The sequence below is a fragment of the Aptenodytes patagonicus genome, chromosome 4, assembly GCF_965638725.1.
Source record: "Aptenodytes patagonicus chromosome 4, bAptPat1.pri.cur, whole genome shotgun sequence".
NCBI lineage: Eukaryota > Metazoa > Chordata > Aves > Sphenisciformes > Spheniscidae > Aptenodytes > Aptenodytes patagonicus.
In genome coordinates this window covers 10,157,068-10,182,693 of record NC_134952.1, presented here as the reverse complement: position 1 = coordinate 10,182,693, position 25,626 = coordinate 10,157,068, and the positions used below count along the sequence as shown (strand labels likewise).

The following is a 25,626-nucleotide window of genomic DNA, read 5'->3' as shown; positions in this document are numbered from 1 at the left end:
GAGAGGTTTCGTCTTGATATAATAAAGAAATCTTTTACACTGAAAACAATCAATCACTGGAACAACCTCCCCAGGGACATGGTGGAGTCCCTATCAACTGGAGGTTTTCAAGATGCGACTGGGCAGGGGGTTGGATAATCTCATCAGGCTCCCTCTCCCACAACACATTGGCCCGGATGATCTTTCAAGAGCCCTTCCAGCCTGGGCTGTTCTATGTCCTATGATTCTATGTAGCATAAGCCCACCTAAAATTTAAGCCAGAATTTAGCTGGGCAGATTCAGCTGGAATATTGTTCAAATACAGCTGTCTAAATTCTGCAGAAGTTTCAATATATATGGCTCAGAATACATAATCCAGTCCTTGCAAACAGAAGAGGGGAGAAGCCAGCATTAAAACTATACTAGAAGTATACCTCCCCTCCCTGACCTGGAAAAGCATTGTATGCCAGAGATCAGACTCCACAGGAAGCTGGGAATGACGCACAAGGAGGAACAGGGCAGCACACAGCATTATTCCTCCCCTCAGTGACTGGCACTGGCCACACTGGAAGGTACGGTTGCAGCCTACGCTCACCATTGGTACCATTTTTATGTTAAACCCTCTCTAACATGATTTATTAATTTATGTTAGAAAGACCAAATTTCCAGCAAACAGCTCATTCCAAGCTAATTAAAAATGGGAAGAAATCCCAGTCTAAAAATGGGACTAGGAATAAGATTAAAAAGGGAATGACTCTTGAAACTGTTAACTCATACCTCCTATTGACCAGGTCCCCGGTTTCTTCCCAGTCCTAGCCTTTTAACTTCCCTTTGCCTCTTCAGATCATTTCCTTCTCTGATTTTCCTGCTAAGCAGTTTACACAACAAACAACAGAACAGCCATTTCTAGCCTCCAAGAATTTGCTAAAGACTAACAGTTTCAAACCAACTTATCAATATGAAAATCACCTTGCTTTCACTTCTTTGACTCAGTAACTTAATCTACTTGTTCCTTTCACTTCTCATACAGAGTTTCTGGAAGTGTTCAGTGCATAAATTCATGAAAGATTACGGACAGTGACAGCAGAAATCATAATATAAGATGTCACACTTCATATAACAGAAAGAAACTCTACATAAGTATCTTAAACCATAGGCACCCTTAAGCTTTTCTTCTGAAACTCTAAAAGCTTCACAAATGTATCAGAAAACTTGCATGCAAATGAGAAAACAGGAATTTCACCAGTGACTTTTGCATTTTTCCAAGCACAATGTGAAAGTATGAATTCTGCAAGCTATCATATATTTTTCCACCGCCTCTTGCCAGAGGAGCGCCAATGGTCACAGGTGGTAATGGCAGTGGAGACACTTTTCCTTTTCACTACTTTGGTGGCTATTGGCCCCGAAAATAACACCTTATAGTTCAGTGAAAAACATGGGCTTCAGTGTTATTGTTCAGAGCAGTATCATGATTTTCAGATAAATTTACTTTATGAAGTTGTTCTAACATTGAGACTGAAACTGAATTTGCTGCATGTTGAACCTGGACTTAAAGAGCCCCCAAAATGAGTCTTCGTAATTAAACTGCCAAATAAAATCTGCCAAATACCACAGAAGTTGATTTCTCTGCAATTTTATTTCAGAAACCTGAATTCCAATTCAAAGAAGCTTCTGTCCTGGTTTCAGCAGGGACAGAGTTAATTTCCTTCCTAGTAGCTGGTACAGTGCTGTATTTTGGATTTAGTATGAGAACAATGTTGATAACACACCAATGATTTAGTTGTTGCTAGGTAATGCTTACACTAGCCAAGGACTTTTCAGCTTCCCATGCTCTACGGACTGAGAAGGCTGGAGGTGCACAAGAAGCTGGGAGGGGGCACAGCCAGGACAGCTGACCCCAACTGGCCAAAGGGACATTCCATCCCATGGGACATCATGCTCAGTACATAAACTGGGGGAAAGCTGGCCGGGGGGGCCGCTGCTCGGGGACTGGCTGGGCATCGGTCGGCGGGTGGTGAGCAATTGCATTGTGCATCACTTGCTTTGTGTATTATTATTAGGATTTTATTCTATTTCAATTATTAAACTGTTCCTATCTCAACCCATGAGTTTTCTCACTTTTACTCTTCCAATTCTCTCCCCCATCCCACTTGGGGGGCGGGGGGGGCAGTGAGCGAGCAGCTGTGTGGTGCTCAGTTGCTGACTGAGGTTAAACCACAACAGCTTCTCAAGTAAAAACCACAGAGAATTACATAATTAATAGTGTAATATCACAAAACTCAATTTAACACAGCCTATGCAAAGGAGTACAACTGGAGACAAAAATTAAGCAAGAATTACTCAGTGCTGAAAAGGCAAGATTAGAACTGAATTCAGGCGCTGTCATAGATCATTATGTAGGAATTGCAAAGATTATGCTGTGGCCAGGTCTTTACTCTTACTTACCGTAAGAGTAAAATACAACAAAGAATACAAAGTAGCAAAATTATCTTCCCCAACTTTGAAAAAAACACTACTAGAATATTATTTCTGGTTCTCATGTACGCACTTCAAAAAGAGACATGAAATATCAGAGTTCAAGGAAGGGCTACAAAAATGATCCAGAGGGTAGAAGACTAACTAGTAGGGATTAGTAGCTTGATCTATTCATTTAATCAGAAACATTAGATGGTCATAGAGGTGAAGAGGCCTTTCAGTCCTGCTAACAAAAGTATGGAGAGATTTAACACTTGGGAGTGACTATCAGACACATTTGGCCTTGAATAGAGATGGAAGTTTCCTAGCCATATACACGCAACACTGAGTCAGTAACTTTGGTTTGAAAAATCTTTATAAAATGCAAGTTTTAATCCAACTTCCAGAATACCTTCTACTATCTATCTGCACTGAGATCAGAGTCCTGTCTGCTTCTGAAATCTATGAACCCGCCCTTCCTTCTTAGGCTTTGGGAAAAATAAGTTCCCAAATGCACAATATGCTCATGTTATTTGCAGCTTCCAAAGCACTTCTAGTATTCTAGCACTTTTTTTTTTTTTTTTTTTTTTTAAATAGCACCTTCCTCTGCTGGTAGGTTGGTGACAGCTGGAGACAATGTCAGACAGAAGACACAAGTACTCAAACAGTAACCAAAAACCCTCCTTAATCCTTCTCCTGTGCTCAGGTCAAACTGATCAGACTTGCAATTAGGACAAATTTTCCCTCAGCTCAGGTAGGACCTCTCTTACTATTTTTTAATGATCTTCTGAAGCATGAAGTGCTAATCTCCTATGCGAATCATTCAGGCATACCTTACCTGAGAAATTTCAGTGACAAAAACTACAAAAGTTCCCAAATACCTTAGCTTGTCTCACTGGCTTCTTCGATGCATTCAGCAGTTTAGTGCACTGAAACCAAATTGCTTAGGTTAATGTTTTTTAAAGTTAAGTTTAACAGCCTATAGAATAAAAAGGGTTGCACCAGAGAGGTGGTCTCTCTATGCCTTATTGACAAAACTATAAAATTTATTGAACAGAAAACATTGGTGACAAGTATTTTTCCTAGCCTGCTTCATTGCTACATTAAATTTCATCACTGATGTCACACTCAGCTACACAGGCCACCCAGTACTACACAAGAACGAGTCAAGTCACTAATTTTCATTTTCATCCTCTAATTGTGCAAAAAGTATTGAGGCCAAGACAATGTAAAATTCAAGTATTTTTCCACTATTAATATTCATGGATGGTGGCGGCAGTACCAGAAAACAAATGTACATTTATTTTTGCCATCAGGGTCATGAATCCATACAAATAAAGAGGTTTAACCCAAATACTGCTTATTTTTAGGTTTCTGTGAACCCACGTGCACTTCCCAAGCCCCACGCCAAACATGCCAATAAGCCAGTGCCCTCAGATTTTTGAACACAGGTCAAATAAGATCACCAGCTTTCCAAGGGCAGGGCCCCAGCTTTATCCAACAAGTATTTAGAAAGCTTGAGACAAACCGATCAGCATGTCTGACCCAAAAATGAACACTGGCCTTAAACTGAAGTTATAAAAGCTGCTAGACTTTTAATTCCAACATTGGATTTGTGGAAAACACAAATGCACACATCCGTTTCTCAAAGGAAGAGCCAAAACTGACCAAAGCAAAATTAGATGTTTAATTTGCCAATGTAATAAATCAGGTAAGAAGATTTCCATAATTTTCACATACACGCATTTGAAATCAGATTTTCCTAGGGAACAACACACTTAAAGTCATGAAAGTCCCCAAATTCCTTAGCAGTACTCCACACAGTCCCTCGGAAGGAAAGCCATCTGCTTACATAGAGGTGGCACTTAACTGAGAAGAGTCTACTGCTGCTTCACAGAATAGCAAGTTCAGGGAGACGCACAGTGGTTGCACCAGTGGCTTCAGACAGAAATGAGAACAAGGTCAGGACCTACAATTGAGGACAAGGTTTTACCACTGACCATCGTAAACTTGGAGATGCTTCTGACACAGTAGGTCGAGAGGAAGAGCACACAGCACAGGCTCTTCCCCACAGCAGCGGAGAGGCTGTAGCACTGCATGAGAACTGTGGAGTTCATAAGCAGCTTTACCAGAAGGCAGAAGACTCCAGAGCTCATTGGAATGCAGGACACAGTACGAGTTGCAAGTTGTCTAAAGGAAAGTCACACATGCTCTAGGTGCAAAGACAAGAGGAAAGAGAAGCTTTCTTCTTCCCTCAAGATTTTCTTTTGACCTCAAGGTTCAGCAAAATATACAAAATGGACAAGGCCCCTCCACCATGCAATGTGACCACAGTAGCATTGTTTCACTTTTCCTATACGGTTTTCCAAGTAATATTTTCTGATGGTACTACCTATCCAGTGCTACCTTTTTTTTTTTTTTAAATAAAGGAGAGTGGACATGCTAAAATTGGACATGAAAATCTACCTTTATTAAAATGTTTGTTAGGGTTTTCAAAAAGGTTATACCAGATCAGTGTCTGGGAAAAAACAAAAAAGCAAGCAAGCAAAAAGACCCCACCCACATACCCAATGCTATCACAGATATAAAAAAACAAAAAACTTATGTTTAAGATTTAAATTATCTTTAATGTTCAGCACTGTTGAAGCCACTCAGAACCTATGCTTTCAAAAAGTGCTGTGAATAACAAAAGCTCCTACAAATGACAGAAGAAATTAAAACTCATTTTTTAACAGGTGGATACTTCCCTGATACTTTAAAAATGCAAGAAATTTCAGTGACTAAGTATTCACATCTGAAATATTAGTATCATGATGCATAAATGATCAACTGAAATGCAGCAGTGTGTAGGCAAAGTGGCCCCATTTTGGCCAGGATCCAGTTATTTTCACGTAGACTGAATAGCGAGGGATGAGATTTCTGAAACGTGTTGGCAATGAACAGAACAATGTCATTTAACCCTTTGAACTATTCTGCAAAAATAACTTCTTCCAGAACAGCTGGATGACATTTTGTATCTTTACTTATTTACAGAGGAGAGAAAAGCAGTTACAGAGTCTTTTTGCCTCAGTTATACATAAATAGTAAAAACACTGCCCTAGACTTGTTAAAGCTCCAATTTCACTTTATGCAAGCATGAGAGCTATTTTATGGGTTTGGCTGGGGTTTTTTTAAAGTTAATTCAGGTTAAATGCTGAAAACATCTCTCAACCTAGAATGAAGAATCTGTTGACTTACTCATTCAGGTACTACCCTCTGGAACAGAAGACTTCCTGGGATAAACCCTTAGACTGATCAGATACAAAAAAACCCCAAAGACCAGGTCATTTTAGTTTTAAATACAATTGCATTGACAATGTTAGAGCAAATTTAAATGCACTGTATTCCAAGGGTTCAAGTCAGCCATGGAAATTATGACAGACTGTAAAGGACAACTCCACACTTACAGTCTGAGTATACGAACCCCACAGATCAGTAACAGTGAAGGTGACATGCCCACAATCCCTCTGAATTGCCTATGGACACGTATGAACAAAGACACTAAGGCACTGCTTCTCAATCTCACCTCTAGCATGGAAAAGACCATACCTAAAGAAAATTTTTCCATTTACTATTACTGTTCCTTAAGAGGCTGGAACTGGAATGTTTAAAGAGGGGAGTAGGAAAAGATTCTGTAGGGTTTTTAACCACAAGACATCTAAATATGGAGACTAGTCTTACTGGAGTTAAATAAACAAACAGAAAAGGTTTTTTTTTACCACAGAAGTCTACTAAGAAACTGAAATTCTAAAAATCAAGCACATGAATTATCAGATTCTGCTTTACAGTTTATTCTGATTGTGTAAACAGAGCTTAGGGATTTATAAAAGTGTTCTGCAAAAAGGACTGCAAAATCGAAATACTCTAGTTCAACTTCTTCATTCACCAGAAATTATTAAACCTTAGTAACAGCTCTTACACATCCTGATTTGGAGACAAGACATCCTTATTGAAGCAAGGGCAAACTAAAAGTGCATAAGCATATCAGTTTTGCTTTCCAGGCTGAAATAAAGTATTAGTATGTTCCTTACACATTACAACAAGGAATAGTGTCACTAATGTTAGATTGTACTACATGATATCTATTTTTGTTACGCTAAGACATCCTGTTCATTAACTCTTCTTGTGTTGTTCTGAGCTCCTGCTCCGAGGGACGTGGTCTTGAAAAAAATCTAACTTGCCTATCCATCAACAGTGATAATTAGTTTTCAGAACATTTGACACACTTTTTTTTTTTTTAAAGAGCTTATACTACATTATGCAATTTTTATCTGAATCAGAGGTACACTGAAACTGTCTTTTTTATACAATAACCCATTTTTGTTGATGGATTTGTTAGGCAATGACATAAATCTTACGAATGCTCTGGCAGCATTTGTTGCTACTCAAAATTATGTAATAAACCCCAATAATAAAATTCAAGAACTACGTGAATTTCTTTATGCTTTTCAGGAAATGTTAAGCAAGTTATAAGCAATTAGTGTAGCTGCTCCAGAAGATCATGAAATCACAAAAAGAAGGATTAAGAGTCTAAGTAACAGAGCGTGCCACCACTTGGCAACAGAGCCACAAGGTGAACTTACTGTTTCTTGATGAATTTATGATTAATATACCTGTAACTTTGGAGATCCTGCAGCAGATGCCCCACAAGAAAAAATCCTGCATTATTATGAAACTGGTTGGTTGAGATTTCTGAGATGGAACTAGCCCGAATATTCATAACTAGATGCATGAATTCAGCCATTATTTTCTGGCAGAGAATCCAAGTAACTCAGAAATTGCTACAGCGATTAGAGAGCATGCAGGCATTATGCTGGAACCAGCAAGTTTGATATGTAAGCAGCACAAATGTTGTTGATGGGTGTGTTACCAGTTTGAGCCAGAAGAGAGTGAATCAAAGTACATAAATGAGGTAGAGGCTAATATGAAGACTGAAGATTTCAAGTAGGCTTGAATCAGGCAGATGAAGGCAGTAGAGATGCTGAATTTTTCATGAATTTCTCATTCATACTCAGCTGAGGCTTTTCTAGGTGGCACCCCCCAGTTCTTTTATAGCACTTCCCAGTTTTAATGGGGGAGGGAGGGAAGGACGGAAATCCGGATAAACGATGAGACCAATTCAGTCTCTTGACACAGTAGAATTGGACAGAATTTTAAAAGCCTGTATGCAGGAGGAAACAAATATCTTTGGAGAATGCAAGCCTAAGTATTAATTTTAATGTAAACTTTCCATGTGAGATTTTATACTGCACTTGCACATGAAAACAGCTTTGAAACGTCAGCCTCACATATATATCATCAACCTATTTCCAAATTAGACAGCTAATAGCCAGGCTCATTCAAATTCAAAAAACTCCTTTACATGGTAGTTGATCAGGCAGTTGTAAGTCCTTCAGGTAGATGAAAAATTTTAGGAAGACAAAGTGGTTTACACCATCCACCCTACACTGAAAATTCCTGAACAGCATTTAAAATACATGCCCTATATAAAGGATATTAACGCTATCTTCATAGAAGTCTTAGAAGTGACAGTAAGACGAAGTTCATACCATTACACAGTTCCCAAATCCAAGAGCATTCTCTTTTCTGTCTCTCAGGATGCTCTTGACAACTTTAATCTACAGATTAAAGATGTGTAAACTATGGATAAAAATCTTACTGAACTCATTTTCCTGTATTAGATTGTTGTTTGTTTGGTATTAGGAAATAGTATGTCAAGAAACCCCCATGAACTCTATTTTAGGAGCAACTCATTTCTGTTTTTCTTTTTCCCAGGGGAGTGTGAATGCGCTTGCCACCCCAAAATTATGCAGCCATGTTTCCTACTTCTGGGTAAACCTCAAGGGTCAAGCACACCCACACTGCAACAGATGAAACACCATGAGAAAACCATCTTCCTGATCACACTGTCTCCCTTGTCAGGCAAGTATTGCACAACTGAACATGGCTGCATAAATTAACATTATGCAAACCCAGGACTTATCCTCCAGCTGAGACTCTCATTGTTTCCACCTGACAGTGGCAAAAAGATGTTATTTACTTTGCTCTACAGGGTTTCAGAATTACATCTGCAGAGAAATGCAGCAGTTCCTCCAGTCACTGTAATCATGCGAACACAGTGTTTAATGGCCATTTTAGTGAAGTTACTTCCAGAATCAAACGCAATTGTCTACAGCAGCCCAGACATCAACATTTCAGGAATCATGGCCACCCTCACACTTTCTACTAGGCCTATTTCTTAATTTCTTAACTAGGACCATTCTAGTCTCCAGACAGTTACATTATTCAACTGAAGATTCAACAGAATAAAGGAAAACATATAAAACAGAAGGACATGCACAAACCATGGCATAAAGATTCTGTTTGCATTGCAGGACAAGGACTAACCCAAGCCTGATACTTGCTCAATTGCTAGAATGGCTGTAGAGCCTCGCACACCACAATCTAGCTAATTAACAGAACAACTCATGCTCTGCTCTGCTGTTAGAAAGTAGGCCCATTCATGAAGGCTGCCTTCACTGAAGGGGCCAAGCTGGCTCCATTTACATTACGGGTCTGGTTCCAGCCTCCAGCCTGAGATCCTAGGGGACAGACATCAGCTTTCCCTCCCACTCTTCCACACATCCAGCTTTGAAAGAACCAATCCCAAGCACACACTCTCTCAAGGTTCAGCCCCAAACATTAGGTAAAGACAGAGGTGCACACCTGCCCTGAACAGTCGGGAGTATCTGAAGGTCCCAATAGTTTTGCGTGGCTATAATGTTTTACAAAACTAAACTAAAACCATTATTAAAACCAAAAGAACAAAACTGAAATCATGCTTCCGGGCATTCTGCACTTACTGAATTCAAGTCCCAATGTAAAACATGAAAGGCTCCTGTTCTACACATCCCCATGCTTTCAGATTAAACTGAACACTACCCATCCATAAATACTATTCTTTAGGCAAGGATTATTTTAGCTGAAAAACATTTGAAGATTAATAGTAAAAAAACCCCTATGTTTCTACACATCTGTCTTATTATTGGTTGTCTAAAACCAACTCCACTGCCTATCATATTGTCTTTATTATTGATTTTTACTCAGATCCCTATCCAAGCGACTCCTCTTCTACCCATGGACAAAATGTCCTCCATTTTTCAACATCACCACTACCAATAGCTAGAAAACTTGTAAAACCACAGTACACCTGTTTATGTTTGCCTAGTAGTAACCAGAGACCTTTCCCCACTGTGTTCTAAAAATCACACCTAGACAGCATTGGGCTTATAATCCCAGAAACAGAAATTTAAGTTAAAATAATGAACATCAAGGATACATAGTTGTGTCAAATCAGCTGGAGTCAGACAGGATCCTGAATAATCCACACAGCACTGTCAAAGTACTTTTATTGCTGACTCAAGTTGTAAAATGAACTCTTTCTAGAAATCCTACTGCCACTATTTTATTGCTGAAATACGTATGTACAGGTCTTTCAAGTTCACTGAAAGGCTACTGGCATCAGAAATTGCAAAACAGTGACATGCACGCGGTATTCAAAGCCAGAATTCTAAACCCAGCTTTTACTGTGATTTCCCAAACAGCATGCAGTCGGATACATGCCAGCAGTTTCTGCCCACATGAAGTCCAACTGATCTCAACAAAACCTTGAAAGTTGGTAAGCAGCTCTCCAAGGAGATGGGCAAAAGAACTGTGTGAAATGAAAACAATAATCACTTGCATTAGAGCTGTATTGTGATATTTGTTTTTACAACAGTATTATTTCATATGTAGAAACATCTACTCTAAGTCTTTGTTTCCATATTTTGTAAGGATATCATGCTTTCTCAGGAGCACAGTATTAGTTTCAAACTCTTCCTTGACAGTTATTCCCACATTGTGCCTGTTACATTGCTGAGCCTACACAACTGTTTCATGGTCATGCTGTGAGCTGGATAACAGGCTAGGGTAGGTAATTTGTAAACAAGCCCCCCCCATCCAAACCTGCCATCAGAGCTGTTCAACAGAAGCTCCTGCCCTTAAAGAATTTCAATAGGATCTAACATGTCTGCATACTTAAAAGCATATTAGGCCACAAGCAATTCCCGCTTTATTGGAGTTGTTCAGCAACAAAGCATCCAATGAAGCTTATGAAATCCAAAAGAAATCCTACAAAAATGTACTCTATAGGGCCACATGATAAATTACATTTACTATCCCATTTTTAACATTAAAATGTTACCTTTCTATGCATATCCAGACACTAATATATTCTATCATGTCTCTCCCAGAAGGCCCCCCACAAGATTTATGCAATCTATATAGGCCATTCAACTTCAGCTACCCTGGAGCCAGAAATTCATAGCTTCAGATTGTTTTGGGTTTTTTTAAACCAAAACAAGTCTGACAATCATAATGCTCAAATATTAAGCATGATGCTTATTTAGTCAACTGATTTCATAAGGAAGATATTCTGTAGTATTCTCTTCTGTATACAAAGAGTTTCTGTAGCTGCCAGAGTAAAAACCATTTGAGGTTTTACAAGCAAACGCCAAAACTTTGTCTAAAAGGGAAAAATTGCCAAACTCAGTAAAACTAGTGGTTTAACTCTTCAAATATCCTGATTAACCATGGCCAGTGTGCAGTTTTAAGAACAGTGTAACACACAGTCATTTGCAGTGATTTATGCTTTACACCATGAAAAAAAATTACACACATTTCAACATTCCTTGTATAACTGATATAGAATGTGTAATCTTACTTTGCACTGTGCTAAACTCTTGACTGTAACAATACCTCAGAGCAGTAAGTCCCATGGGCTAATACAAAATATGACTTTTTAAAAACAGTGTTTTAAACATATTATGTGTAAAAAATCCTAGAGAAATCCTCTGTGTAATGTAATCCAGATTTTTAAAACTGTTTCTGACCTTACAGTATCAATTTATTTTTCTATTCTACTTCAATTTATTTTTCTCATCTGTCTTCTCTATACTAAACCAACCTCAACTTTCCCTCCTGCCTCATACTTGCCAACTGTTTTTTTTCCTGTTAGTACCAGACCTTACTATAGAATTTCAGAGATCTATCAGCTAACAATGAACAGGAAATACTTTAAGATTCCCCCCCCCCCTTTAGTCTCATGCACCTCTATGAACATCACTAAAAGTCAGATGGTTTTATGAAGATGTTCAATGACACACAATAGCAATATAACTCACTAGCTTAAATTATTCTTATTTATGAGTCTGCTACCAACCTTATCCCTGATCTTTCTTTGTTATCCTCAAGTTCCTTGCTCTCCTTCAGTCTCAAGCAACCTATACAAGACTGTTACCTCAAATTTAATTTGTTTCAGTTTTCTAGATCTTTCATAATACAGGAAGAAATTAATAGTAACAAAATCTGAACAGCCCATTATCTAGTCATTTTACTGTATCTCCTTGTTGCAAATTTGTTCTGTGCAGATGCTACTTTCTCCACCAACTATTCCTTAACATTTTTCACAGGAAAACTAATCTAACAGGTCTTGGAACTCATACATTCAACTCTTCTTTGGGGGGGGGGGGGGGAGGGAGAAGGGGAAGTAAGATTTTTCTGATTTATCCTTCAAAGATCAAACTGCATGTCAACATGCATCTTCGCTTTGTAAGACAGTTTAGATTTTATGTGTTTATGAGACACAGTGCCAACATGAAAAATATACCTCAAAGAACACTTACTAAAAAGAAAGTGTCACCAGCTAATGTGATGCAGTATTTAAAAATAAAGTTAAGACATGACTGACATATGAAATAAGAAACCAAAATGCCAGATCTGAATATGCTGCTGAAAATATAAGTTATTCCAACTTTGAACTGCATCCCTTCTAAAACTAGCTATAGTATAGGCCACATCTGCAGGGGATGCTATTCTGGACCACGTAATAAAAGATCACTTCAATTTAAGACAACTGAGCAATACTCAGCTTCAATTTTGACAGATAAATGAATTAAAAATACTGTATCTAAAAATACATATAAAGCCAGAAAGCTTTTTCTTCTCTCCAGTGTTTAATAGCATATTTTCAGTTAACAAACAAATTACCTGGTTCATCAGAAGAGCGAAACTGATAAGCTTCCAGTGTCATATTCATAAAACAAATTAGAAAAAACAAATGCTTGGCTTTTCAGTAATTATTTCTATCACTCCAAGGCAATATCATTATTTAATCTGACACTTTTTCAGTTACCATGACAAATCCTATAGGGTTTAGTTGAAAAACATACTTTAAGAATAAAAAGATCAAGATAATAAACTTTTACAATTTTCTTACTGCCCATACGTTCTTTCAAAACACCAATATTCCTAAATATATTCTCATTGCAAGAGCTTTAAGATTACATCTGCTAAGTCATCCACTCTTTGGAGACCATTGCCAGTTTGAGACTTAAACTGGATTTTTTTTTCTTTTATTACATGAGACTGTCTCTAGCTCACACATATTTAACAGTAAATGACAAGATAGAATGTCTAAATAATAAAGCCCATTCAATACAATTTAGTCAATATTCACATAATAGTGAACACTTCCACAAGCTCTAAAGTATTAACTATCCTTTATCAGTTTTTGAAATTATAACTGTCAAGCACTTTTCCCCAAAAATTCCACTTTGGGATGTAATTTAGCTAACATTAACACTTGAACATGTGCAAAGTGCCATTTAAGTCATTGATGTCATGCCTATGTATTTACCATTCATATCAATCATTATGTGTGAATACAGCAATTCAAGGGAATAAGATCTAGTTCTGTCTTCTACATTAGTCCTGAAAACATTAAAATACTGTTAAACTTGTGAATAAGGAAAACATATCCTATTTAAAGCCCACAGATAGGGCTAGACACTGCTTTGACAATTATTTATACCTAAAATCAACAGGAAATTCAACTAACAGCTGAAGGGAAGTCAATAATACACATTAAGCACAGTCAGGAAGGAACCTTTCAAACATCATTAAATTTCTATCCTGTCCTGACCAAACTACTTTCCATGCTTGAACTTCCTTCCAAAAATGAAGCTTTCTAGATGAACATTTACAAAAAAGAATAAGTAAGGCAGAGTTAGAGAATAGAAAAATATAAAGCAGATACTGTATTTCCGCCTGTTTCTGTTTGTATAAAAAACATATCCAGTAACATACACTACTGATATAGATGAAACAATTGCACAAATGAGCATTTACAAGTTCCCTCCTGGGTCTGAAACTCCTCAGCAGGAATTAGAGCATGATTTAACATGTCATAACAACTGAATAAATTAGAAAAATATTGTAACCTCAGACAACATTAATTCCCCAATTTGCCAATTAGTGTGTGTCAGGGAAAAGGCAGTAGAACCCTTTTCTTTGTCAAGTCTCCTTTAAAACCACCAATCTTCTATTATGCAGAGATATGGGAGTGTCTCTCACTAGTGCGAACACAAGCACAACACTTCGTCAAAAAATTACATTCCAAGCTTATTAGATGGACAGAGTCTTAGGGCAATATACAGGAACAGCAGGGCAATACCTAGCAATACAGTATACAGGGTTTTCACCACAGCAACCCTTCAGCTTGCACCATTTTTTTTTTTTTTTAACAGCTCAAAGGAGAATTCTCAGAGAAATATGTAGACAATGACATAGCTGTGCACATGCTGTGGGCAGCTTCCTTCAATCACACAGGACAGCACGAGAAGAAAACAATACAGGGCTCACTATTCAATCTGTTGAGTTATTCTGTGTTGATTTGGGGTTTCTTAATGCAAAACATAATATATATCCACTACATAAGATACAACGTAGCATATTACATCAAATAGTATTTAAAATATCCTACTTGTCTAACATTTATTATCCCTTGATATAAGTATTTATATACCTCAGAATGCAACTGGTCTATTTGCCCAAGAAACAGACCACCAATGTACCTGCTGGTCTCTGCACAGTATCTGGTCAAGTTACTGTAGCATATTTGTCTAAGACAACAGGAATCATGGGAACAAACAGGTATTCTGGGTCAAGGAGTTCAAATCCCAAGGTACTGTGGAAAACTACATATTATATCCCCACCCACCCTTATATAAGCTAACCAGTACTATCTTAAAGACACTCTTATTCCACTACTCCTAAGGGAAGGCTGTTGCAGACTTCTATGCCTCCGTTGCTTAGGAACCATCTTTTCTAATTTCCAGATCAGGTTTATTCTTGGATAGTTTATACCCATTTGTTCTCATACCTCGAGCTTAAGAAGCTCTTTTTACTGACCTGTGTTGTTTCACTCGTATATTCATGAAGAGCAACCTCTTTCATGCTTTGTTTTCCCAGATCAAACAAGACATCCTCTTTGAGCCCCCCCTCATGAAGCAAATTCTCCATTCCCTTAGTCATTCTAGGAATCAGACCCTGTACCTCTCCCAGTCCAAACGCCCTTTTTACTTGATGGTGGGTGATAGGAATTAAACACAATATTCCAGATGAGCTTTCACCAGTACCAGAAAAAGTCAGTACCACTTTACTTCTTTAATGGAAAATATTAGTAGGGCAACAACAGTATACTTGTTATCCTAATACTTTTCAAGTTGCTAACTTTGACAGGTTAGTCAAAGTGTTGCAAGATCATCTTGATTTTTTTAATGCTATTAAATATGACTCCTTTTTCTACTGGTCACATCCTAAGGTCTTAACTTCGTTCTGTGCAAAACCTTGTTTTGTATTGATGACACTTGACATCTGATGAGAAAACACGAGATTGATGCATTCCTACTTCTTATGCCAACGTTTTTAATGAAAATACTAAATCTGGAAACTGACCCTTGACAAATTCCACTACTAACATACTTCCAATACATCATCTTCTGGTCATCCAGTTCTATCCATACCCAACATATCCTGTCACTATCTTAAATAAATTTTCACAGAAACATCACTAGTTTTTACACAGAATCATATTACACATTATATGACTCCTAAGTCAAAAAAGGTCAGCTCTAACCATGTATTCTCTCCAAAAAGCCAGGTATCTTATAAAAAGAACCATTAGATTTCTCTGACAAAGTCTTCCTCTGTTAAAAGCTGTATCACTTCTTACCCCATTTTCCTCTAACATAGAATTATGTATTATTACATTTTCCTCTTATATAGAATAGCTTCACTTTCTAAATTTAAACAAATCCCTGAATATTAAGGTCACACTAATGATGCAATAACTATCCTGAACCACCTTTTTCTCTAAACATAGTGACTACTTTTGCTGCTCGCCAGCCATCCAATACCCTTCTGCCTTCATATTTAATAACAATTCTTGCAACTGAGCCTCTAATTACACAGACCACTTACTTCAAAATTCCAGAGTAAATATTACGTAGTCCCACTGATCTGCACCCTGGAAGTTTGACTTTATCTTTATGGAAATCATTTTTATGACCTCACTTCAGTAAGATCTATCTGCCAGTGTGCGTGTGTTCAAAACTGCCTTCATTGAAAACTAAGGCAAACCTCTCATGTCATCTTTCACCTGTATCTAAATGATTTTGTCTTATTTCATTGTCCCCACGCTTCCTGACAAGACAGGTGATCAGACTTTTTCAGTTTTTCTGCTTACTCCTGATGCTCCTCTTCAATTTGCTATTAACCTTGTTAGATCTTGCATCTCCACTTTATTGTATATGAAAAAAATCAAAGTTTGGTAAAAGCACAAATATTTTATACAGTTACCAGAATTGTCTGCATTTATTGCTGTGTCAGAAGTTCAGCCACACCAGAAGTAGCTGAAAGCACCTCACCAAATATGCCCTGACCATTGCTGTAAAACTGGAATTGCAAGAACATTTGGATGCTAACTAAGATATGGCCTTTGCAACTTGAATGTTTGCTTCCATAATTACAATTAACAGCTTTCCATGACACTCAGAGAGAGGTTTGGGTCTTTTTTTGCTTTAGTCTGGCCTTTGTTTGCTTGTTTTTCCCCCACCCGACCTATGCAAAGGCCGTGATGTGATTTTTTCATAAACAATAAAGTGGAGATGCAAGATCTAACAAGGTTAATAGCAAATTGAAGAGGAGCATCAGGAGTAAGCAGAAAAACTGAAGAAGACTGATCACCTGTCTTGTCAGGAAGCGTGGGGACAATGAAATAAGACAAAATCATTTAGATACAGGTGAAAGATGACATGAGAGGTTTGCCTTAGCAAAACGTCGTGTGGGGGGAAAAAAATTTATTAGCATGAATAAAAAGATTAACTCCACAAGGTCTCCCCAGAGCTAGAAAAAGAGAAGGCAAGTTAAGGCTGCTAAATTTCAGCTTTACCTCAGCTGTTACATCCAAATAAAAAAAAAAAGCGCAACAACAAAACCTGTATTATCAGTATTTTGGTTTGAGAACACACCACACAGCTATTACAAAACTTACTTGAAGGAAAAAGAAGTCTGCAGAAACAAGGTTCAAATTTAGGATTACTATAGCAACAGAGAGGAGGGAGGGGAAAACTACCAGATTACCCTCTCAGATCATCAAATCCTTGATAGAATAAATTTAGATTTGAGTTTCAGTCAAATAAACTTAATTTATCCTATTCATTAATGATTAACACAACAAATTAAGGATTAAATTAAACAAGCAAAAACTGTAGTACAAGAAGGAAAGTAGCAAATACAAAATTTCAGACTAAACGACCTCACCTTTTCCTTCTACCCATTAAGTATTTGGTACCACAACAGGTCTTCAAACCAATAACTGATAACAAGTAGAGTATTATTTAGGAAGGTGTCTAGTCCTGATTAAAGGTCTGCAAAGAGAAAGAGGCATTCGAAGTCTGCCTCATTCTTAATTAAGTGACTCCATCAACTACACTACTGAAAATGTGCAATAATGTGCCCCCATTTGACTTGGCGGTGTAATGAAGTTTCCAAAAATATAGTTCAATTATTATAGAACTAACATATTTCAACAACATATGTGAACACAGTAATGGCTTAATGCCCTGAAAATCAGGGAATGCAGAAATAAGCTTAAGCTCTTTAAAAAGGTGACATTATGAAAAACAAATCCAGGATATCCTTTACTTGCATCTCTTTTCTTTATGCAATCTTCAGCATTCTTTGTATTTTGGGGTTGTTTTAATAAATGCTTAAAAATAATTAGCATAATAGGACACTATTCCAGTACCAATAAATATCATACTTATGTTAATGACTGAAAAAAGAGCAAGAAAAGTAGTAAGTCTCAGCCTTTTTGGGAGACCAGCTATTTCAATACTTTAGCCCACTCACATTAGATAGGATCCCAAACCCATTAAACATGCAGCTGAAGTGGCAAATGCAGCTATAAACATTTATTTTTGACATTGTGAGCTTTGGTTGAGGCATGGAGGGTTGTCTCCTCACTTTAGTGGTAAGTATTGACCCATAAAGACTCTAAGCCTCAGGCAACTTTTCCACCAGTCAGAATGTTCCATTAATAAGGCTGCCCTCATAATTTGCAAGACTGCCTACGTCCAGCTTTTCTGGCTGACATTCAGATTTTAACCATGCTTCCCAGCCTTCTGTTCACCACTACTGGCTTTCACCGACCAGCTGCCAAAATGCTCTTTATTTTCTGGTGGCTGGGCAGGCCAGAGGACAGTTTGAGACCACCTTCCTCCAATTTGTGCCACAAACTGTTCACTCTGTTCTCTGCTCTTGGCTCCTCCCCAAGTTGCTGCAGTGAGGGAAAACTGGAGGATACGGGAAGGACTATCATTCCATGACTGTGAAGCAAGGGTACAGGTATCTTAACTGGGGTTTCCTTGTCCTTAAATCAACATCTCCATTAACAGACTGGAACTGAGTCAAAGAAAGTGTCCTAGATCAACAATAAAGACTATGGCAGATCCAGAAGTGGACGTCCCACCTGTCAAAATCCTTACCCTATGCTAATTACCCTATGCTAATCCTTACCACAAGCATCCTCTCCTTCCAGGACAGAGTCAAGAAGCTCAGTATAAGATGATCCACATAATTCAACAGCATCAAGATCAGCGCAGGTTCTAAAGTAGATCAGAAGTGAAGTGGGAAAAAACCACACGGGCAGACATTCAGTTACAAGTAGCAGCAACCAAAGAGAACAACAGGACGGTCCTCTCTGAGTCCAAGGCACAGAAATCCACCACCTTTCCTTGACACATAAGAGACATAATAGCTTTCCCTTAGATTAAGCATATACATTTTATCTCCCTCTCCATCCAAACCATGTATGATTCACTTGCCTTGGGAAAGCTCTAAAGAATTTACCAATTTTTTACCTGAATCCCTATATAAGCAGACAAAAAAAAGATTCATTTCATATGTACAGTTGAGATCTAAGCAAACATCCCAGATAATAATTAATTTATTTTTCCTGCCTATTAACAGATTCCAAAATAATTTAATACTATACCACAAATGTTCCACATAACCAAATAAATTTTCGCTGTATACTTCTGGCCACCAACACATTATGGAAAATAATTTACAAAAACAAACACCACTTTTCTGACATCTTCATCCTTAATTCACTCATAAAAAAAGATAAAATTGTTCTGAAATGCTTCCAAGTTATTAGTTATAACCAAAATTACCAGAATATCTTTGAAAACTCACCATCTAATAAATTTTACTTTAAGTCCAAGGAGGGGGGAGGGGGAAACAAAACAAAAACCCCCACACCTTGCTATATATACACTAGTAGGCTTAAAAATTTCCACAGTAAGGAAAAAAAAATTTCCACAGTAAGGAAAGAAAATTTACTTTGGAATCAAAATAGAATCTTGTGCTTTACACTGAATCTGTTATTCAAATCATATGGAAACTTGAAGTGACATTTAAAAATAAAGTAACACTTTAATTGTGTAGAATTTTACCTGAAAATCATGAAAAACTTTTCAGTAACTGAAAGCACCTAGCGAAAGATGACAGAACTAATGAAACATGATTTCCTATCAGCTGAAGTCTCCTATGCTTCCCTATTTATCCTTTTTTACCCCAAGTCCTCATGTTCCCCTCTACATCCTGCGTGAGTCCATCCTTGCTCCTCCCTTCACCTGAGCACTGGTCCACCCAGGCTGGCCATGCAAGTGGCAAAATACACTAACAGAGCTACCCGTACACTGACTGGCAGGCAAGGGTATAACAGCTACACGACCAGATGCCCCTGCTTCTCAAAACAAATTGGGAGCCATGCCCCTCTCTTAGCGGGGGCACAACTTTGGCAATCAGATTATACATTACTGGCAGAAACTTTGTATGTTTGAAGTCACCGTTTTCCTGTTAAATTTAGCTGAATGTAGCTAATAGGTTCAGAAGTTGAAGAGAAAAATAAAGTAAGTCCCTTTAACTTTGGAATAGTTTAAGCTGTATTGATTCGAGATTACTATGCAAAGCTATGTTAGACAAGATTTTTCGCAGAAAGAAAACCAAGTATACTGCACCTCTCAGTTAATGCACATTAGCAGCAATGTCTTACTTTGCTGAATTTTAGATGGAATGGATGTTTCACGTGCATATATACTTTACAGATTTTCATCAATATTTTGTAGCGACAATATCTAAAGAAATTGTTTCATCTGTTGAAAGAAAACTAAACTCAAAGTATGCCTTATCCTTCACCTCCACAGTCACAATGCAGGAACAGTAACTTTATGCTCAGTACTATATATAAAAAAAAATAAAAAACAAAAACACACACACCACAGAAGACAATCTTCATGGGTCGAGGTTTTCCCAGACACTTGCTGGTTTAACCTGGCATTAGCTATAATAAAGCTGTAATAGTGTATCAGACCTCAAGATTCAATATCTGAAACAACAGAGAGATAAAAAGCATAAAAAGCACCACAACAAGAATTTGAAATTTGTACATCCAAAACAAAAACAAAGCCAAAATAAACTAAAGTTTCTATGGCTGCAAGTCTAATACAGTTTTTAGTCCAAAGCTGCTTTTACATGTTTACTGATTCCAACCAAAAACCTAGATGACCTTAGGTATAGTAATTTGATTTCCCCCTAATGTTCTGTGCATAAATGTACCACAACTTAACATTTATCTACTCATTTGATGTGAAAGTATCAAAGATACCATAAAGTGTTACTCATTAACTGCATTTACTGCTCACTGTTTCCATGACCCCTTTTCAGCAATTCAATTAGGTATATGGAAGAAAAAGAAGACCTCAGAACTCTGAAATATTTTACTCCCAATCTTTTCAGATTTCAGGAGTCAAGATCTAAAAACCATACACAAAATATGGTGTAAAAATCAGTAATTTTAAAAGACAAAACCCAATACATTAGTCAATTAAAAATGCAAAGGAATATTTGATTAGTCTGAACAGCATGGAAACTCCAAATCTCAGTTTTAAAGAGTAGCTCTTAATATCCCAATTTTAAAACTGGATTGAAATGCGCTTTCACGTATGTTGATTTTCAATTAATCCGCAGGGAAAGCCACCCAAAGAAACGATAGTAAAAAACTCCTTTGATGTCCCGCTTGCTAACTCAACTGATCTGAGGTTGAAAGGTTGATCTTTCACTGAATAATAACTGTACCCAACAGAGCAGGCAGAGATCATTTCTCAAAATGCAATTTAATAAGCAAGGTCAAAAGGAGGAAGTTAGGAAGGTGCTGAAGTTGTTGTTACTCCTGTTTGGCTATGCCTTCAAGGACTACATTTTCAGTTTCTTCTAAACGGTCAGAGTCAATCCAGCAAAGCCAGCAAGCATACATGCTGGTCAGCCAGCTTGACTGGTAGTAGTATGCAAATCCATCTCTACACTAAAACTTAATTTGCCCTGAAATAAAGAACAGTTAGACTTTAACATTCCCCAAAGCAGCAGTAATACTTAAACTTTATTCAAGACCAGGACCGTTGGTTAGAATGTTAAACCAGAGCCCTCATGACAAATGACATCATCTCAGCTTATACCTGATTTGAAAAAGCAGTAGTTCTAAAAATGGTCTAAAAAGGGTGTTTCCTGGAGTCTCTGCCCTTAAAACTTTTGCAACTACTAACCACTAAAATTTCTGAACTGACAAGACCACAGTAAACAACATCCTCTGACTGGCAGGGAAAAAAGCCAGTTACTTGCTTCAATTTGACTAAAGATTATCAAGATTATTCTCAATAAAGAACAGATGTTTACTGAGATAACAACAGATGTTATCATAAAGTTATTGAACATTCCATTGAATTACTGCGGAACCCTGTCATTGTACATGTAATACTTTAAAATTATAGGAAAAGTAACCATAGAAAAGGGTAATTTTAAAGTAAAAATTATCACAGATCAAAATATCTGTATAACCAGTACTTTTTAAGCATTATTACCCCTAATAAGAAGAAGCTTTCCTCAGGAGATAAACTGGTTTACATGATTCACACTTTACACCTTTCTTTACCGACAGGTTTGTACAGCTACTATTGTCAGCCCTACCAAAAAGGAGTACTTTTGAAGAGAAATGCTAAAAAAGTGGCAAGACTAGGTAATGTTTTCCTATTCCCCTGAGAAGGCTAATTAAGTTATATGAATGCAAATTGCAAAACTTCTATTTTTAAAAAATACCTACTTTTGAATCTATTAATACAGCAGATCTGTAATTTAACAGAAGAGTTTTAGACAGGTTCCTCAGCAGATGTCAAATGACCTGCACAACAGAATGAGCATTTAAACTCACATTCATATCTGCTCACAATCACTTTTTAAATGTAAAGCACCTATCACTCTAAAAATGTCTAAGAAATATTGAGTTACGGTATAAATTACTAATACAGTGCTATTTCAGAGATTGCTTTCTGCCATGCAGCATGGTCCAAGAGTAAATTCTAATTTAAAAGCCATCAAAATCAGAAATTTAGCATTATTTTCTACTTCATGTCCTTATGCTTCAGGTGTCCTCGCTGCACAACAGAAGCAACACTTCTCTGATATGCTCTCCTTCATAAAAGTAGCAGGCAAGTTTTGTTACTGTGAATTTCTCCCTCAAAGCAGGACTGGCTCATTTGCATAGCAACAGTTTGGGATTTACGAATTACTTGCTATTCACCATTGCTACAGTTCTTAAAGAATTAAGAAAACTATTTCTACAACTCATCAAAGCAGTGGGTACAAGATTTACTGTCCAGCCTCCTCAGAGTTAGAAAGCACTTGTCACATAGAAGTTGTATGCTTACTAGCAATCAACACGCTAAGCATCCTTCTCCTAGTTTGAAACCTCCAGTTGTAATATTTTATTCTATTTATTAACAAAATTGGCTACTTCAAAATTCAGCTTTTTCCTCCTATAGCAAGTCACAGAATGCTGGGTGAGGAGATTTGTTAAAAGCACTTCACGCTGCGAAGCTACCCTTCAAAAACTGAGACTTGAATGGGGCGGAAGTAGCTTTATCCTTACTCCTGTGAAAGTCTCTCAATGCTCAAACGCGTTTGTCCACATAATATCATCAAATGATCCAATTCCATACACGCAAAATAACATTTAATATTGATGGTGAATCTCAAAGAATGAGAAGAGTCAAGCCATCTTCTGTTGGAGACATCGAAAAAGAACTGTCACAGAAAAATACTGATTCAGTAAATGACCTTCTTCACTCTACAGCATTAGTGAACCATACTCTAATGAACTTCCTGGCGCAACACACTGGCAAAAGTGCTTGTTTCAGATGAAGCACAAATGTTCAGATTTCTCACACCATTTTATAATAGTTAACCATAAAAAGAAAACATTCAGGCAACACAACGTTTTTTGGCTAAAAAGCACTATCCTCAGTGTGGAACCTCATATAGAAAACAGAACTCCAGTAAAACTACAAGATACTGAAACATGCATACATAGTAACACACATATTATCTTGCTACAGTGAAGATGTAAAAACTTTCAATTGTCTCTTCTTCAAAACTCTCCAAAGAAAACCACCAAGTTTAAATTCTGTAATTGAGGCAAACTACATAGAACATTATGTTCACTTAAGACTGTTTTTACACGATCACATCAAATCTGCTTACTGAATATAAGGAAATACCAAAGCCACCTGCTCCAGAAGTCCAGTCCATAGTTGCATTTTTTCCTCACTAATTATACAACAGCTCTAAAAAGAATGCTTCCTTATTGCAGTACAGAACTGTTACATCAGTCAATTTAATAAAGAAAAATTGAAGCCTATTTTAGAAATAGTTTGTTTCTTCATTCTTAAAATAAATTCTTTTGTTCTATGAAAAAAGAGCAAATTTGTGGCAGTTAAGAACTACCAAGTATTCTGTTAGCACATTCAATCATGTTACAAGAACCCAGAGCCGTAAATAGCCTGTGCGCATGGAGATACCTGTAGCTTTGAGCGAAGCATGCAGAAATTATCTAGCAGCAGTTGCAGTTTGAGAATTCATAAGCTGAAGTATAAGGACATAAGTCACATGCAAAGACAGGATACTTTTGGTATATGATAATGTTATGATCTATAGCAACTTTCCAAAAAGCAGAGAATAAAACCAAACCAGCAATGAGCTTACACCATTGAGCTACAGCAGCATCTCATGAAACATTTAAACCCAGTGCTATTCCTAGCCCCCATCTCAGTACAGCCATAGATATTTTTCCAGCTTGACTGGAATTTCCCCCTCCCTAATTGCTAGTTTTAACTAAAGCCAACGTAGATTAAAAATCAACCTTAAAAGCAGCATAGAGATTGTGCAGTAATTATGTGCAGAAAGACGTATGACATTTTGTATCAAAAGCAGACGCTGGAAACACTAGAATACAGATACCCCTTCCAGCAGAGGAAACAAAACAACTGTCCGTCTGCTGCTGCTGGTACCCCGCCAATCAATAACACCGCACAAACGCATCACATCTCCTCCTTCATTCCTACGTCCTCTGCGGACGATTATTTGCACACTGTAATGCCCGCATTTTGCCAAGCATAATCAGCAGGTCACCTCGAAGTCTAGAAGAAGGGGCAGGTGAAGCAGAAGGGCGGTGGGGGAAGAGCCAGCAGACGCATCGCTTGGGTGCAATGGAGATTGAAACGCTGAGCAGCCGCTTCCTGCGGCGGCAACAGCAGCATCCCACCTCGCTCGCCGCGGTGGGCGCGGGCAGGGGGACCGCCTCTCCCGAGAGAGGGCTGACGGGAACCTGTCCCTCCAACCCCGAATCGCCCCCGCAGCTCAGCCCCCACCACCCCATCCCATGCAGCAGCTGGAGACCACCTCATTCTACCCCCAATCACCCCAGAGACCCGAAACCCTCCTTCCCCGCCCCAGCCCCTCACCGCAGGCACCCTGCGAGCAGCGGGCAGCTGTTTTTTCCACACGCACACCCCACCGCCCGCTGCTTGTTTTCAAGGCAGAGACAACCCCCCTCTCCTCTCCTCCCCGCCGCCCCGGGCTAAACAAGCTGGTTCCAGCGTCTGCGCCCCAGCCTCGCCTCGCCTCCCCCCCTCCTCCCCTCCCCGCAGCGCCCGCCTCCCCCTCACAGCCTGCCCGCCGCCAACGGCTGCGCCCCCGCCCAGAAGACCGTTAACTGCTGCGCCCCTCCGCGGCGCGCGCCCCCCGCATTCCTCCGCCCCCCCGCCTCCCCCCGGACCGTTACCGGCGGCGCCCCTCCTGCGCCTCCCGCCACCCCCGTAGCCTTCCGCGGCAGCGCTCACCCGAGGACAGATGAGAAAGGGCGGCAGGAGGGAGCGGTAAAGAAGGGGCCGCTGCAGACGGTCCCCCTGACGAGGCTGTCTCCGCCGCCGCTGGCCCCAGCTCCAGCTCCGCCTCCCGCCGCGCCGCTCCGCTCCCTCCTCCCCCACAGCCGCCAAGCAGCCCAGCCCCCACCTGACAGGGTGCGGCTTCCCGAGGCCGCAGGCCAATAACCGCGCCGCCCATTGGAGGGCGCACGCTCGGCGACTAAGCGGCTCTCCCATTGGCCGGCGGGAGGCGCGTGAGGGGGATGGCGGGGAGTGCCGTCGGCGCCTCTGACAGTGGGGTGCCGAGGCTGAGGCCGCGTTTCACAGGTCGTGAGGCTCCGGGAAGCGCTGGGTGACTCCCGAAAGCTGGGCGCAGGCTGAGAAGAGCCCCCCGACGCCGGGAAGGGTTTTCTTGTGGAGCTGGGTCCCGTCAGAAAGGAGCAGCGCGTCGCCTGGGAGGCTTATCTTACAGCAGGCT

The 25,626-nt window shown here is 39.0% G+C and overlaps 1 protein-coding gene across 11 annotated transcripts in view; it reads right to left on the bottom strand.

Annotated features, from left to right (window-relative positions):
• Positions 1 to 25,249, bottom strand: part of ADD1 (adducin 1) — a 68,564-nt gene extending 43,315 nt beyond the window's left edge. For 9 of the 11 annotated variants that reach the window (XM_076335829.1, XM_076335832.1, XM_076335833.1 and 6 more), the window contains exon 1: positions 25,125 to 25,249. The gene's annotated coding sequence lies outside the window, so the exon portion shown is untranslated. Of the gene's footprint in view, positions 1 to 24,414; positions 24,514 to 24,746; positions 24,822 to 25,124 lie in introns of those variants that run through there. The other 2 variants (XM_076335830.1, XM_076335831.1) reach the window with 2 other exon arrangements.
• Positions 25,250 to 25,626: the final 377 nt, after the last annotated feature.